Below are 11116 nucleotides of genomic sequence, written 5' to 3'. Positions count from 1 at the left end.
CAATATGGCTAAAATGGCATATAGAATGCAACATGGACTTACACTAACATGAGAGAGCCTCAGCCACACTCACATAAGAGGCTGATGGATGAAAATGAAGTGCCTCGAAATGCGTGCACACGGCCACGCAAACCGAGGCAATGGCATACGCAATGCAATGGCATGAAAATGGCATATAGAATGCAACATGGACTTATACTAACATGAGAGAGCCTCAGCCGCACTCACATAAGAGGCCGATGGATGAAAATGAAGTGCCTCGAAATGCGTGCACACGGGCACGCAAACCGAGACAATGGCATACGCAATACAATGGCATGGAAATGGCATATAGAATGCAACATGGACTTATACTAACATGAGAGAGCCTCAGCCGCACTCACATAAGAGGCCGATAGATGAAAATGAAGTGCCTCGAAATGCGTGCACACGGGCACGCAAACCGAGGCAATGGCATACGCAACGCAATGGCATGGAAATGGTATGCAAGCATGCTAATGGATTTTCAGCAATGAAATATGGGGTAAAACAGCCCCGAAATGAGGCGAAATGACACCAGATGCATGGAATGGTCCCGAAATGCGAATTTAGGCACCCGAAATGGCCTATAGCTATGCAATGCGTGCACAATATGGACATGAAGTGCAGATACAGAAGCTAGGCAGTCCCTAAATAGGCATTTTTCTAGTACAAAACAAGGCCAAACAACAAGCAAAGATAGGGCAAAATTAGCATGCGAAAATGGCCCTAAACATGAGATTATGAAGCAACTCACAGCTGCAAACTCCAAATGGGTTAGGACCCTTCAAAAACATTGAAGAGGGACCAAAAATAAGCACTTTCACAGAACTGTAAAAACCTCAAAAATAAACATAGATAAGGCTAAGTTCTTACGCAAGAAAATGGACCAAAAGGTGGCCAAAGAGGCAAGTGGTATATGCAATGCCCAAACTGAAAAATTCCCTTCTACAACATTGAAGAGGGACCAAAAATAAGCATATTTCCAGAACTGTAAAAACCCAAAAATAGTATACATATATGCTAGAAATGCAATGCAAAATGAGGCTCAAAGGAGGCTATAACATGAAGTATACAAAATATTCAACAAACAGCCAAAGACCCTTAATAAAACATGTAGAATGGGCCAAAATAAGACTATTTTCAGAACTGTAAAAAGGCCAAAAATAGAAGCATGATAGGCTGCCAAAGCATGCAAGAATGGGGACCAAAAGAGGGATATAACATGAAGTGTATAAAATATACCTCAAACAGTGATGAGCCATTCTTCAATGTTGAAGAGGGGCTCAAAATAAGCCTATTTAATAAACTGTAAAACGCCCAAAAATGGAAGCATAATGGGTTGCCAAAGCATGCAAGAATGTTGACATTTAAGGGGATATTGAAGCAAGTACAATATGGGGGCCTCAAACAGGGTTGAGCCCTCAATGAAACAAGAAAATGAGCTTAAAAGAAGGCCACTTTCAGTTTTGTTCGGAGCTCAAATCAATAAAAATGTATGGCTTAGAGATGGTGCAAAAATGAGCTAGAAAAGAGGGAAATTGGACTTACCTTTGAAGACCAACACTTTTGTTGCTTCTTGGACCAGATTTGGTGACTCTAAGCTGCTGGAATTCTTCCCCTTGCTGCTGGAACGGAAGGGTGGTGGTAGAGCTTGAAGATGATGGAGAAATGGAACCCAAAACTTGAAGGAAATGGGGTGCTATGTATGTATCTCCTTCAAGCAAACCTTGTAACCCCTTTTCTTGAGTTGGGAGGCCAGCAAAATTCAAGAGAGAGGGAGAGAAGAGACTAGAAAAGTGTCGGGTCAAATGAATCTCTTTGTTTCCCCACAAAATATCCCCCGGATATAGATATTTTATGGGGAAAAGGCTACACAGCTGTAAAGTGTGCATTGAGAGGATCATGGCCGGCCACCTATTTTTGTTGCAGGTGGCCGGCCGGCCACCCACCCTAGCCAGCCGGCTAGGGGTCAAAAAGGTCAAGAATAATTAGTGGTCGGCCACCACATATTGGTGGTCTCCCAGGTCTCCTCTTCACAACCCTGTGGTTCGAATTTGGAAACTCTAAAACAGGAGAGAGAACAAGCCATTTTCAAGAGGGGTTCAAAAGGGTCAAATGGAATTAGTGGCCGGACATGAACTTTTAGGGTCCTCCCATGTGTGTATAACACAAATATGTGGTTCAAAGTTCAAGAAAAATGGCCTAGGTTGTTCAACATTGGCCCGGAAGGAGGGGTTCAAAAAGGTCAAGCAACATTAGTGGCCGGCCATGAACTTTTAGGGTCCTCCCATATGTGTACAACACAAATATGTGGTTTGGGGTTGAAGAAAGTGGCTCCAAGGTGTTCAACATTGGCTCGGAAGTGCGAAAAACGGGTGTCGGAGGGCGAAAATGGAATATAATTGGTTGCCAAGATAATTTCTGGCCTCCCACCCTCCAGTGACCTTCCCGGTGATGAAACAGAGCCACCTGCCAAAAATGAACGAAAACCGATGCAAAACGAACCCTCGGGGGCCAAAACACGCAGTTCGGGGTCCCGAAAATGAGCTGCTAAGCACCGAAAGTGGCGTTCGACCACGAAGTGGGTTTCTCCGACCCCAGTGTCCCTCAAAAGGGAGCAAATAAGAAGTGTGCCAAATTTCAGAGCAAACGGAGATGGTTAGGCGGTCCCGAACCGAGGCACACGGCCAATAGTCCCGAAAAATCGGAAACCGGACTCCGAAACGGGCAAAAAGGCCTACGACCACGAAATGTGGCCTATGGACATTGAGAGATGGTCTACGGGACCTCTCCCTTCCCTCAGGAAAAGAAACAGAGAAAACCGAGTCTGGTTCGCAAACCGAGGCAGGGCACAAAAGAAGGTTCGGAAGTCCGGAGGCAGGGCTCACGGCCGCGACTCTGAGACTTTTGAACGAGCGTGATATGCAACATCACCAAGCGCTCAACTGGTGACGTCTAAGTCTTAAGGTCGGTCAAAAATGGGGTGTCTACAGTTGCCCCTCTTTGACAGAACTCGGAAGTCATAAGCGACGGGAGTGAATGTCAAAGCCCAGAGACGACCCATTTTTGACAAGGCCGAAGACTTAGACAAACGTACAAGATAAACAGATACGTGCCCGCAGGCATGCCCGCAGGCAGAGGGGGCAAAATGCAAAATGATATGCAAGAAGATGAACATAACTTATGATCATGCAAAGAAAGCTGTAATGAAGCATACCATGCAACAGTTTTAAGCAAGTGAATACAAATCTAACTACATTTCATGCAGAAAGGATGTAAGAAAATTATGCAATTCTCACTGCGTCTCACGCGGAGAAGGCATAAAAGCGACTACTGAGAAAACCCGGAGTCTTACACACAACATCTCTCTGCGCATCACACATAGGAGAGGAAGAAGGTAAACCTCTCAGCGTATCACACGCAAAAGAGGAAAGGCAAATTTCTCAGCCTATCACACGCAAGAGAAAACCTCTCAGCATATCACATGCAAGAGAGAAAAGGGAAACTTCTCAGCGTATCACACGCAAGAGAAAACCTCTCAGCATATCATATGCAAGGGAGGAAAGATAAATTTCTCAGTGTATCACACGCAAGAGAAAACCTCTCAGCATATCAGATGCAAGAGGGAAAAGGTAAATTTCTCAGCGTATCACACACAAGAGAAAACCTCTCAGCATATCACATGCAAGGGAGGAAAGATAAATTTCTCAGCGTATCACACGCAAGAGAAAACCTCTCAGCATATCACATGCAAGGGAGGAAAGATAAATTTCTCAGCGTATCACACGCAAGAGAAAACCTCTCAGCATATCACATGCAAGAGAGAAAAGGTAAATTTCTCAGCGTATCACACGCAAGAGAAAACCTCTCAGCATATCACATGCAAGAGAGAAAAGGGAAACTTCTCAGCGTATCACACGCCAGAGAAAACCTCTCAGCATATCATATGCAATGGAGGAAAGATAAATTTCTTAGCGTATCACACGCAAGAGAAAACCTCTCAGCATATCACATGCAAGGGAGGAAAGATAAATTTCTCAGCGTATCACACGCAGGAGAAAACCTCTCAGCATATCACATGCAAGAGAGAAAAGGTAAATTTCTCAGCGTATCACACGCAAGAGAAAACCTCTCAGCATATCACATGCAAGGGAGGAAAGATAAATTTCTCAGCGTATCACACGCAAGAGAAAACCTCTCAGCATATCACATGCAAGGGAGGAAAGATAAATTTCTCAGCGTATCACACGCAAGAGAAAACCTTTCAGCATATCACATGCAAGAGAGAAAAGGTAAATTTCTCAGCGTATCACACGCAAGAGAAAACCTCTCAGCATATCATATGCAAGAGAGAAAAGGGGTGGCTGAACACCGGAATTCATCCGAATGTTCAAAACCAAAGATGCCCTAACGCATCGCATGCGAGAGGAGAAAAGATGACAATTGCAAATGAAAAGGTGCATAACGATGCAGGTGAAGTGTACATAACAATGCCAGTAATGAGCATAACAATGCTAGATAGATGTGCATAACAATGCAATTGATGAGCATAACAATGCTAGATAAATGTGCATAACAATGCAATTGATGAGCATAACAATGCTAGATAAATGTGCATAACAATGCAACGAATGAGCATAACAATGCTAGTGGAGTGTGCATAACAATGCAATGAATGAGCATAACAATGCTAGTGGAGTGTGCATAACAATGCAATGAATGAGCATAACAATGCTAGTGGAGTGTGCATAACAATGCAACGAATGAGCATAACAATGCTAGATAGATGTGCATAACAATGCAACGAATGAGCATAACAATGCTAGTGGAGTGTGCGTGACAACGCATATTTGAAACAAAATGCCGAACAAGGGAATACAAGCCTTAAGTAGACCAATTTCCAAACACAACCTCCGATTTACCTCTCGGAGGGGTCATGATACATTCCAAAAAGGATACACCTCGTGCATACCGACCGACGATGAGCTACACATCGAAGTCATGAGTTGAAAATTCCACAGAAACCTTTTGAGCTGAAAAGAGTGGGTTCTTCTTGCACTTTCTTGACTGTACTCCTAAACCGTGGTTACTACCTTTCCTTCCTGGCCATGTTCACAACTTTCCCTATTCTCCAACGGGGTGACAGACTAGGTTGATTCAGTATCCAGAATCGAGGCGCATTCACATGCTATCTCAATCTATGGGGCTGCCATACAGATTTCAAGCCGAGGATAGACCCCTGGGCATTTAAACCAGACTTTAGTCTCGGAAATTCCAAACCTTTGCGTTCTAGGCGATAGCCGTCCGAACTCTAGTTTCCACCGTCGCAGTTGGTCTCCTAGGAACTCATGGCAAACACAGCCAAGATGCATCTGGCAGGGGCTGGTTTTCTGAGGGAGCACTTTGATTACCATTCTGGCACTGAATTAGGCTTGAGTTTGAGCTTGAGGTAGAGGCACTCATACTTCGGAGCTTTGGCAAGACTTGAAGAGGTACGCACAGAATGTAGTCTCGGAACTTACTGAAATTGAAACAAACTCAGATACCCCGACATTTCCTCTTTTGCTTCGCTTTGCAGTCCGGAACCATATATAGCTTCAGATAGATCCTGGTTCTACTGTTCTGACGTGACTTGGGTTGAACCCTGCGATTTTATGAAAGAACGAATCTTGTTTTGCGCAGATGTGGAGAACGGCACGGCACTCGGAGCACAAAACAATTTTATTTTGGAATTGATAAATGAGCTCTTGACCGGGTATCGAGCCTACGACTGAATACAGCAAGACAACTCAACAACGAAAGACAAAAAGGTAAACAACCTAAACACAACGAGACACGCTCGGGACGACTCAAAGCAGGAATCGAGACAAACAAAACAAAAGACACGACACACAGACGTGCACAGGGAGCCTGTTTCACCGGGTAGTGTTTCCCACCCTTTCTCATTTGTGGTTCTCACATCACTCGGCCCTCAAGCTCTGTTTTTCTGAACAAGCCCTCTTCTCACTTTTTCTCTCATCGCACATCTCTCTATTCTTCAATCTCTCATTTTTCATCCCTCCCATGGGTGGTTGATGGGTAAACAGCAAATTGCGGACTCACACCCAACATAATCAGCTCGCGGCTATTTCCTTCGGTGACATCTGTCGATGCGCCGGATGAGGGAATGGAGCATCTCGATCCATTCCAATTCGTGCTTCGCACTCGGCTTGATACCTTGCTGCTTGGAGGACGAGAGTGTTTTCAGCCATTTTGCTTGTTAACTTTGGTTGTGCCCTATTCTGGCAAGTAGAGTGCCCTTTCTGGCAAGTAAGTTGACAACCGGAGGAAGACAGAACATCTAACTCAACTGTGCCCCTATTTCATCATTTTAACCATTTTTATTTTGGTTTTAAAACAATTTTGACCAACATGAAAGTTAGATTAACATGCTCGTTCAATTTTCTGATTTAAAATCATGCAAGTTAGGCTGTGAGCACTGAAAATTTTTCTCTTTTGGGTCCAAGAAATGGTCCAGTTTTGAAAATGGAATACTTTTCGAAAAGGTTAGTCAACCTCAGTAAAAATTCTCAAAAACTATTTTTGCAAACGACCACTGCTCAATGAGCACGGAACCTACTCTCGAGATGCACAACCTCGGATTCAAAGGAAGATTGCCCCTTACTTGAGGGGAACTGCATGGCAACGGAAAGTTGCCCCTTGTTTGAATGGCACCGCAGCGCATTGAATGGCAACGGAAAGTTGCCCCTTGTTTGAACGGCACCGCGGCGCATTGAATGGCAACGGAAAGTTGCCCCTTGTTTGAATGGCGCCACGGCGCATTGAATGGCGACGGAAAGTTGCCCCTTGTCTGAATGGCCCCGCAGCGCATCGAATGGCAACGGAAAGTTGCCCCTTGTTTGGATGGCACCGCAGCGCATTGTAGGTAGTCCTCAGAGCGACGAACACAACCAAATCCTCAGATACAGAGAAGACAAAGATGACTAGAACCATCGCATGGACACAATCGAATTGGAAGTGTTTATGGCTGGACTTCAGAATGAAGTTGCCTACGTATCCCAAAGATGGGAATCAAGCCTCACGTAGTTCGGGGTTAAGGTACACTCGGGTATTAACCTCTCCTTTTTAGGCTCTAACTTTTGCCAAGGCGCCCGTTGCGGGTTTTCGACCTTGCGAGCTTTGTTCTTCTTTTCTTTTCAATTCTTCGTATCTTTTTATTCTTTTTCTTCTTTCTTTTTTCTGATTTGCTTTTGTTCTTTTCTTTGCATCTTTTCTTTTTTGTTCTTTTTTCTTTTTGCATTTTTTGCTTCTTTTTTGTATTTTTCTCTTGCTCTAACTTTTGTCTGGGTCGCCCTTCCGGGTTTTCGGCCCAGCGAGCCTCTCAAAGGGTAAAAGTATAACAAGTCCATGCCAAATGGTTTTGAGATCCTGGAATCATCTGAATCCAGGAGAATGGCTGCTGCTTTGCTTTGTAAGCTTCTTCTGATGAGATCTGATCTTCTTGACCTGACTTTGGTGCCTCTTGTTCGAGGGCTGCTTCAAATCTAGCCACACAGGCCTCACATCGCAGTTGACCGTCGAACCTTCTGAATTCAGGTTCAAGGTTTGGAAGCAAAGGGGTTGAGTCTCGAGGCTGAGAACGATCCTAGGCTGCACAATCTCAAGAGCGATTCCACACAGGTCTTCGCAGGACCGCGCAAAACATTTTGTTTTTGAAAATTTGTAAGAAAGCGACAAATCGCTCGCGCTGAAGATAGTGTAGAACCAATCTGGATCAAGCCAGGATCCTTCCCAGTACTCACGCTAACAAGCATGATCTCAATCATTAAGGGCTTAGCATGCCTCTCTTTCTCTCAAATGATCAAAGTTTTGCCAATCCCGAGGAATTCCTTCCTCTTCGTTTTCACCGCAGTGTTTAAAAAAAGTTTTGAAAAACTTAGGTCGATACAATGATTTCAAAGCACAGAAAAGACAGAGTTCTTTAGTCAAATACTGCCGTCTCATTCAGAATTTCTGGTGCAACTGGCACACGGCAGAAGCGAACACGAAAGTGTGAAAATCACTGCTATTTCATTCAAATCTTTTGGTGTGACTGGCTCCTTGGCAGAAACAGACTCAAAACAAAATGAAAAAGACAGACACAAAACAAAATGGTGATACCCGAGGTAACACCCCCCCCCCCCGGAATCACCCGACTCCTATACAACAGGACTGACTCGATACAACAAGATAGACCCAAAACAAAAAGAGACTGACTCAAAACAAAAAGACAGACTCAAAATAAAACAACAAGACTGACCCAATACCCGAGTCAGAAACTGACATTCGCAAATGCTCAAAACAGTGCATGCCATCCACCACAGCTGGAGTAATCTGAGCGCCATCCGCAGGTGGTTCATTCCTCGATCACATCACATTATCCCCTACAAGTTCACTGATCAAGTGCCGATAGACTTTGCAGGACCTGGTGCGGGGATGACCCCATTGTCGATCAGATCTTGTATTTCGTGGCGGAGACGAAAGCACATGTCAGTGTCATGGCCAGCTCGCTGATGGAAGGCACAGTAGTCGGCTGGGTTGTGCGAGAGAGGGAGGTTCTTTGGTAATGGCTGCAGCTCCAGGGGCTTCAGATGCCCTTTCTTGATCAAATCCCCTAGAGCCTTTGACAAAGGCATATAAAGTGGGGTGAAAACTTTCTTGGCTCGAGGTGGGTACTTGGTTCCTTGTGGGCTACTTCCAGACGCACCGGTGAATGGGGTAGCTGTTTTTGATACGGTGGTAGCCACCATGCCCACATCAGAAGATCTTGCAGCTGCATCACCACTGGTGGTCGCATTCGAACTGCGGGAAAACGCCCTCCTGGGCTGCTCCTTCTCCTGGTCAAAAAGGCCCTGCTTCATAGCATCTTCAATCTGCACCCCCATCTCATGCAGATCAGAAAAGGTAGGGAAGGGGATCACGATCATTTTCTGCATTAGCTTAGGCTAGAGATTGCGCACAATCATCCGTATTTGATCCTTACCCGTTGGCCTAATGGTCATCATTGAGGATTTGGCTCTCCAGCGGGTCACGAATTCTGAGAAGCTCTCCTTCGGCTCCTGCCTCATCGTTTCAAGATCACGGGTCGTAATCTCGATTTGGGTATTGTATGAATATTGTGCGACGAAGGCCTCAGCCATCTCCTCCCAGCTTTGTTTCACTGAATCCTCCAATTTGGCATACCAGGTGACTGCAATACCCGACAGGGTCCTGCCAAAAAGGGAGAGCTTCTGTAATCTTGTCAAATCCATCGGGCGCAAAACATCTGAAAACAAGCTCAAGTGGACCATAGGATCTCCTGACCCGTCAAAACGGTCGATGTGAGGCATCTTGAACCTGTCCGGCAGAGTTACAGCTGCGTCTGTGTACCCGTCCTCAATGCCCGGGATGGACTTTACCCCTTGGGATTTCTTGAACAGCTTTTCAAGCTTGCTCAAGTTCAACGCTGCGGGGTCAACCTCAAACTCGGAGGGAGAGTCCAGTAGATTGGTAGGTGTTTTGGATAGTTGAGGTAAAATTGGGGGCAGAGCCGGCCCTACCGGAATGTCCGTACCTTCCTGGACATTTGGCGTCTCCCCAGGTGCTGGAACTCCTGCTGGGGGAGGAACTTGTTGTGAAGCGGACGCGCCGCTTGGCTGTTGCAGCTTGGTGATGAGCTCGGCTTGCTGGGCCATGATTGCAGCCTGCCGTTTGGCAAATTCCTCCTGACGGGCAGCATCCTGCTGCATGAGTTTCATACTCTCTTGCATCTGGCGCATCATTGCCTCCATCTCTGATGTGTTTGGCTGATCCATCTGACTGGTTGGTATCTATCCCTGCAGTAGAAACTGAGACCTCAGCCTGACTGTTCACTGGTGGGGTGGATAAGGGCCGCTGACCTGGTAACTGCTGAACCGGTGATTTGTGTCCGACTAGCCCTTTTACCCTGCCTCTGGCAAAGGAACACTGATTGCCCTTGACCTGAGTCTCTGACCTGACAAAGTCTATCAGCACAAGTTCGATGAACCTCGGGGATATCGGAGCCTTCTGAAGCTATGGTTCCCAGACTACCTAGCAAAAGAGAAAACAGACAGCATCTTAGCCTGATTCCATCTGAACAGATACGCGCATAGTTGAATGAGTGTGCCCTCTACTGAATTCTGCCCCAAATCTGAGTCTGATACCCACAGGTAAAGCTGACTCCCAAATACTGACAGTAATGCCCGCAGGCCTGATGCCCAGACTTGCAAACTGATACATGCATTCCTGTAGAGACGCACTCTAAAGCACATAGCAGACAAGTGAGAGCCAAAACACCCCTATGAAGGGATAGGGTTTTCCTGTCCTATTTTGTCAGGAGCTAGGGTTTCACTACGCACACAGCGGTTTTCAAACAACCTATAAATGGGTAAGCAACCTGTCCTAGTTTGGAATGGTCACTATGGATCCGAATATGCACTAGGTCGAATGGTCAAAGAGGGTGCCCCGGAAAAACCGGGGTTCATGTTCCCATACTGGCAGAGCCCACAACCGATCAGCCTTATGGTCATGCCTTGACAAGACAAGCCTCCGGCAAACCGTTCAGGAATAGCAGATGGCAAACACGGTGTCCTAGGCGCACCCATGCAAATGCAATGCAAAGAAACACACAAGTGTAGTCAAAAACAGATATCATGAGTTCGAGTCAAGTTCTCTAAATCCCCAGCAGAGTCGCCAGAAACTGTAACAAGCCCGCGGGGGACCTCGCTACAGCTCGGACTCGATTTTGTAGTCACGGTTCTAAGTCTGAACCGAAGAGTCCAAATCCGGCAAATCGTTTTGAGAAAACAGATTTTTTTGAAAGAAGTGCCAAACATGGACTTCTTTGCCAGATACAGAGTCGCCACCTAAATATTTTATTTTGGGAAATTTAGGAAACCCTGACTCGGTGCCGAAAGGCCACGTGTCCGTCATCACCAAAGTTGCCTCGGCTCGGGAACTTGGGTACGATTGGGGAAGGTCACTTCGTGAGCACCCCCGCTCGCCCGGTCATAGACCGGCCTCTACTAACCATGATATCTATTTTTGAAAACATTTT

Source organism: Camellia sinensis, unplaced genomic scaffold, assembly GCF_055761805.1.
Source record: "Camellia sinensis isolate YWXY unplaced genomic scaffold, ASM5576180v1 Unanchor1, whole genome shotgun sequence".
NCBI lineage: Eukaryota > Viridiplantae > Streptophyta > Magnoliopsida > Ericales > Theaceae > Camellia > Camellia sinensis.
The sequence above is the reverse complement of the archived record's forward strand: the minus strand, read 5'-3'. Positions refer to the sequence as shown.